General features: G+C 40.5%; 1 non-coding gene and 1 pseudogene across 1 annotated transcript; one reads left to right on the top strand and one right to left on the bottom strand.

Annotated features, from left to right (window-relative positions):
- Nucleotides 1-228: 228 nt before the first annotated feature.
- Nucleotides 229-361, bottom strand: LOC126016638 (small nucleolar RNA SNORA51). The gene has a single exon (XR_007498426.1). It is a non-coding gene; the product is annotated as a small nucleolar RNA SNORA51 (small nucleolar RNA).
- Nucleotides 362-3,594: 3,233 nt separating this feature from the next.
- Nucleotides 3,595-4,799, top strand: LOC126015930 (pre-mRNA-splicing factor RBM22-like; annotated as a pseudogene).
- The last annotated feature ends 356 nt before the right edge of the window (nucleotides 4,800-5,155 follow it).

The raw sequence follows: 5,155 nt of genomic DNA, 5'->3' as shown, positions 1-5,155 counted from the left end.
ATGACATGATAGCATAATTATTTTCCTGTAATTAGATGTATTTTTATTAAAGTTTTATATAAAACAGAGTGATAGTTCATCTCTGCCATATTTTAAACTGACTATTTTAGTGCAAGATCCACTAATCAGCCTTATAGAGATTACTCATTATAGGTGATGTTTATCTGCTGAACTCTCTATTTCAGAAACCACCTGTCCATTACTATCCAAGAGAGTTGATGCTCTTTATTTTGTCCCCCAATTCACAATACAGACCAGGCAAAGAGCCTGGGTTGAGGTGTATATGGGGTGCATTTACTGTATCTCCTCTTTCTATACAGTCAGTGTAAAGAGCAAAACCTCTGGTAAAAATTGGGAGGCCTTATCTTTTCTTTTCTTGATTTTTTAATATTTTATATATATTAAAATATATATTGAGATATTGGTCATGGGAATGTTGCACTGGTGATCCTTCACCAGTGTCCTTCCTCCCCACCCCACACAGGCCTGTACTCTAGACAGGCTTTCTACTGACTCTAAGAATAAAATGAGTTGGGTATGAGAAAAAGAAAATACCTTGAAAAACAAGAACTCTATATTCTTAGAAAAGTTTTTCTTCTGTCCTCTGGTTTGCCTCTGTCTATAAAAAGTGACAAGACCATCAGCAAATCAAAAGAATATGTTATGCCAAAAGGTGATTTGAGCCTAAGAAGCTAAGAAATATTTTAATACTGAGTAAAGGAACTGGAAAGGCCATTTGAAAATTCTCTTGATAATAACTTTCAGACACAAAAGAGAAAAGAGCTGAAAGTTACAGCTCACCTCATGAAACTCACCACAAACAGGAATGAGTTTAGTTAGAGAAATAACTACGTTTTGAACTATCCTAATAATGAGAATGTATGAGGGAAATAGAAAGCCTGTCTAGAGTACAGGCGGGGGTTGGGTGGGGAGGAGGGAGATTTGGCACATTGGGGATGGGAATGTTGCACTGGTAATGGGTGGTGTTCTTTACATGACTGAAACCCAAACACAATCATGTATGTAATAAAGTTGTTTAAATAAAAAAATTTAAAAAAAGAAAATTCTCTTGAAATGTACTATGAATTCAAAATCAATGGATTTTCATATTGTGAGCCAGTCCATCCAATTCTCATCTCTATGTCTCTGGGTATTATTATAATAATGTCTTTTATTTTTCTTTTTTAATTATATTTATTTAAACACCATGATTACAAATAGAATTGTAGTTGTATGATTACAGTCATGTAAAGAATAGCCCCCTTCACCAGTGCAGGATTCCCACTACCAATTTCCCAGATATACCTACTCCCCACCCCACCCACACCTGTACTTGAGACAGGCTTTCTTTTTCCCTCATTCATTCACATTTTATGATAGTTTTCAGTGTAGTTATTTCTCCATCTGCACTTATCATTCTATGTGGTGACCTTCATGTCATTAGCTGCACCTACATGGAAGGATGGGGGACAGTAAGGGTTGGGACTGAGGCAGTAAAATATTAGAAATGAGCTTTGTAGGGCAGTATCAAGGTCCCAATACAAGATGGATATTATGGATATATAGAATATATGCACACAATACTATCAATATGAAAACAAAGAGAAAAAATTTCCACTGACTGTCCCAATATAAACCAATATAAACCAATATAAGCCTGCCCTCCTCCCAGAGCGCACTCCCATTAGTGTAGGGAGAGATTGGGGGAAAGCCTGTTGTCCCCTATAGAGTCCACCTAGACTGGTGCCCAGGGAAAGACTGAAGTCCAGGGGAGAAAAACCCTATACCTGGCAAGAGCTGGTCTCCAAAATCAAGGACAAAATTGAAAGCCAGATGTCTGCCCGCCCTCCTCCCCATGCACCTCCCCCCTGGAGTAGGGAGGGAGGGGGTACCTGAGGACCACTAAGAGTCCACCTGAACCCACTTCTGGCCATCTGAGCTGGCACCCAGGGAAGGCCTGGAGTCAGGGGAAAAAGACAAGGACGGCTGGGGACCTGCCAAGCCTCCCAGCACTCCCCAGGCTAGGGAGAAAGGCTCTGGTATGGGACCTCCCCAAACCCCATACCTGGCAAGATTTGGTCTCCAGAATCAAAGAGGAAACTGGAAGCCAGATGTCTGCCTGACCTTCTCCCCATGCACCTCCCCCCTGGAGTATGGAGGGAGGGGGGAATCTGAGAACCACTAAGAGTCCACCTGAACCCACTTCTGGCCATCTGAGCTGGCACCCAGGGAAGGCCTGGAGTCAGGGGAAAAAGACAAGGACGGCTGGGGGCCTGCCAAGCCTCCCAGCACTCCCCAGGCTAGGGAGAAAGGCTCTGGTATGGGGCCTCCCCAAACCCCATACCTGGCAAAAGCTGGTCTCCACAATCAAAGAGGAAACTGGAAGCCAGATGTCTGCCTGCCCTCCTCCCCATGCACCTCCCCCCTAGAGTACGGAGGAAGGGGGGAAACTGAGGACCTCTAAGAGTCCACCTGAACCCACTTCTGGCCATCTGAGCTGGCACCCAGGGAAAGCCTGGAGTTAGGGTAAAAAGACAAGGACGGCTGGGGGCCTGCCAAGCCTCCCAGCACTCCCAAGGCTAGGGAGAAAGGCTATAGTGAGACTTTTCTGTGTCTATCTCTCTCCCTCTGACTTATTTCACTCAGCATAGTTTCCATGTCCATTCTTGTATAGGAAAATTTTATGACTTCATCTCTCCTGATGGTTAAATGATAGGAAGCTTAACTTCAAGAGTGGAGAGTACAGTTAGAGAAATAACTACACTAACAACTATCATGACAATGGTAATGAGTGAGAGAAGTAGAATGCCTATCTCTAATACAGGCAGGGGATGGGGGAGAGTGGAGAGGGAGGAGCATTGGTGGTGGGATAGTTGCACTGGTGAAGGGGGTTGTTCTTTTTATGACTGGAACCCAAATACAAATATGTTTGTAATCATGATGCTTAAATCAATATACTATGTTTTAAAAATCAATGGATTTTATGTTCAATAGCAGTAAGCATAGTCACCATAACAAGTCAGGTTCTGACTGCAATTAAAAGGTTCAGCTGGATGTATTGCAGGGAGAAATTCTTTTTGAATAAAACAGGTTTTATTTTGTAAAGTCCCCTTACAAAGCTCGTTTTCAGCATATTTCTGGTAGTCAAAGACAATTCAAAAGATGGTGCCTTTGAAGATAGAGTAAAATACAGAATAACTGGGTCATTTGGTCCTGGGGCTTTCAAAACTGCTCTTCTGAATCAGGCTAGCTTCTAAACAGCTCCCAGGGTCTACAGCTATAATCCAGGAACTGTAGATGAGTGTTTATTTGACCTCAAATTCCAACATGAAAAATTAGCTATTAGAAAAATAAAAATAGACTTTCTTAAAGTGGTCTTTGGTCAAGAAAAAAAATCTCTTCAGCAAAACCCTGTTGAATATCTGAAGTAAGAAAGAAGTGAAAAACAGTTTATCTAAAATGCAAATGTCACAGACTGAATTATAAGAAGTGTTATAATGTCACAAACCTGACTTATAATTGGTTCTGAATAGTCTCATAGGCAGATTATTGTTAGTTTCTTTTTTAAAAAAATAGATAGGGAATGCACTCAAGATGGCTACCTCTGTGGGTTTCAACACATACAGCAGGTAAAACTGGAAGGATGCAGACTTTTGATTCTGTGCCAGATGTGTTTTGGAGAAAATTCACATATACAAACGACTAAAGAAATTTAAAAAATTTGTGCCAGACCATTCACAGTATTTCACTGGTGTTTCAGGATTCTAATGCATTTCAAGAACACTGAAGTGTATCAGATTTGCAGTAAACTGAAGAATGTCTAAAAAACTTACCTTGTTAGACCTTAAGTATGACCTGGCCAGTTTATTCAGGTTCATTATATAGGGCTATTCTTTAAAAATGATGTGTTCAAATTAAGTGTGAAAAAGAGTGCTACAAGCAAAAAGGGAGATAATTCTAAAGTCTAGCTCTGATGGGACATGGCCAATTGGCATGCTATGGAAAACCACTTCCACCAGTGATATGCTTCTCAAATTGCTATGGACTACACGCTATTATAAAAGAAATCTATCCCATATTTGCTTCTTTTAGGTAGGAGATTCTGAGAGAAGAGGAATGTCCATACAGACATAATAACCTCCAGATGACCTCCTTGATGATTAGAATATTAAAGATCAATCCAATGAAATCAATAACCCTGTGGCAGATAAGCTTCCAAAACCAGCATCACCGATGCCCTATCTGTAGGACAAGATTATCATCACACTCTATTATTGAAACAAAATTATTTCTACCAGTTTGGAGAGATCTAGAAAATTTCTGTTGTATAGAGAGAACAATGTGCTTTCATTTAGTTTGCCACTAGGCAGATTGCAGAAGTTGCTGCTTAGATGTCCTTTAATAAGTTGGTAATCAATGGCTGTAAACTCAAGAGTGAAATGGAAAAGGTCCCAATAAGCCAGAGGGAAAGAAAAGGAGAAGGATAAAACAACAGATTCTGGGATCAAGCTAGAACTGTCCCAGGTGTGCCAGGAGCACTTTCTCCACCTTTGCATAAGAAGAATCATCTGCCATATTTCAATCTCCCCCACAAGTGATTCTCCAGTTGTTGTGAATATTGCCATGCCACTACTCCTTGGTATTTCCCCACCCCACCCCCAGGTTTTGAACCATACATCTTCCATTCAATGGGACCACCCCTTTCTTTCATGAGGGCTCTAGGACCAATTCATTGCCTTTCTCAGGACCCTCAGAGAACAGGCGCTCATGCAACCCCTAGCACATTCTCTCTACTCTGAAGCTCTGCAGAAAAAAGAACTTGTGAAAATTCAGTAAATGAATCTTAGTTTTCATAGTAGGTAAATATGTTCAGATGTGGGCAGTTGAAGAGAGTCATGCTTACCTACATATATTCTAAGAATTGACGAACAGCAGATAAGCTGCCATCAACACATCTGGTTACTGCTCTTACATTGCTAAATGCATTTAATATCACATTCCTTATCTCTGTAGGGAACAGGAACTGTGTAAATTGGAAAGTCAACCGAGTTGCCGTAGTAATTAAATTTTACTTTGTATTTTTCGGAGGATTAGGTTGAGTGAATTGATTTAAAAATAACACAGACAAAAACCAAAAATGCTCTGATCATTTTTA

The sequence above is a fragment of the Suncus etruscus genome, chromosome 8, assembly GCF_024139225.1.
Source record: "Suncus etruscus isolate mSunEtr1 chromosome 8, mSunEtr1.pri.cur, whole genome shotgun sequence".
NCBI classification, from domain to species: domain Eukaryota; kingdom Metazoa; phylum Chordata; class Mammalia; order Eulipotyphla; family Soricidae; genus Suncus; species Suncus etruscus.
This window is presented reverse-complemented; position numbering and strand designations above follow the sequence as displayed.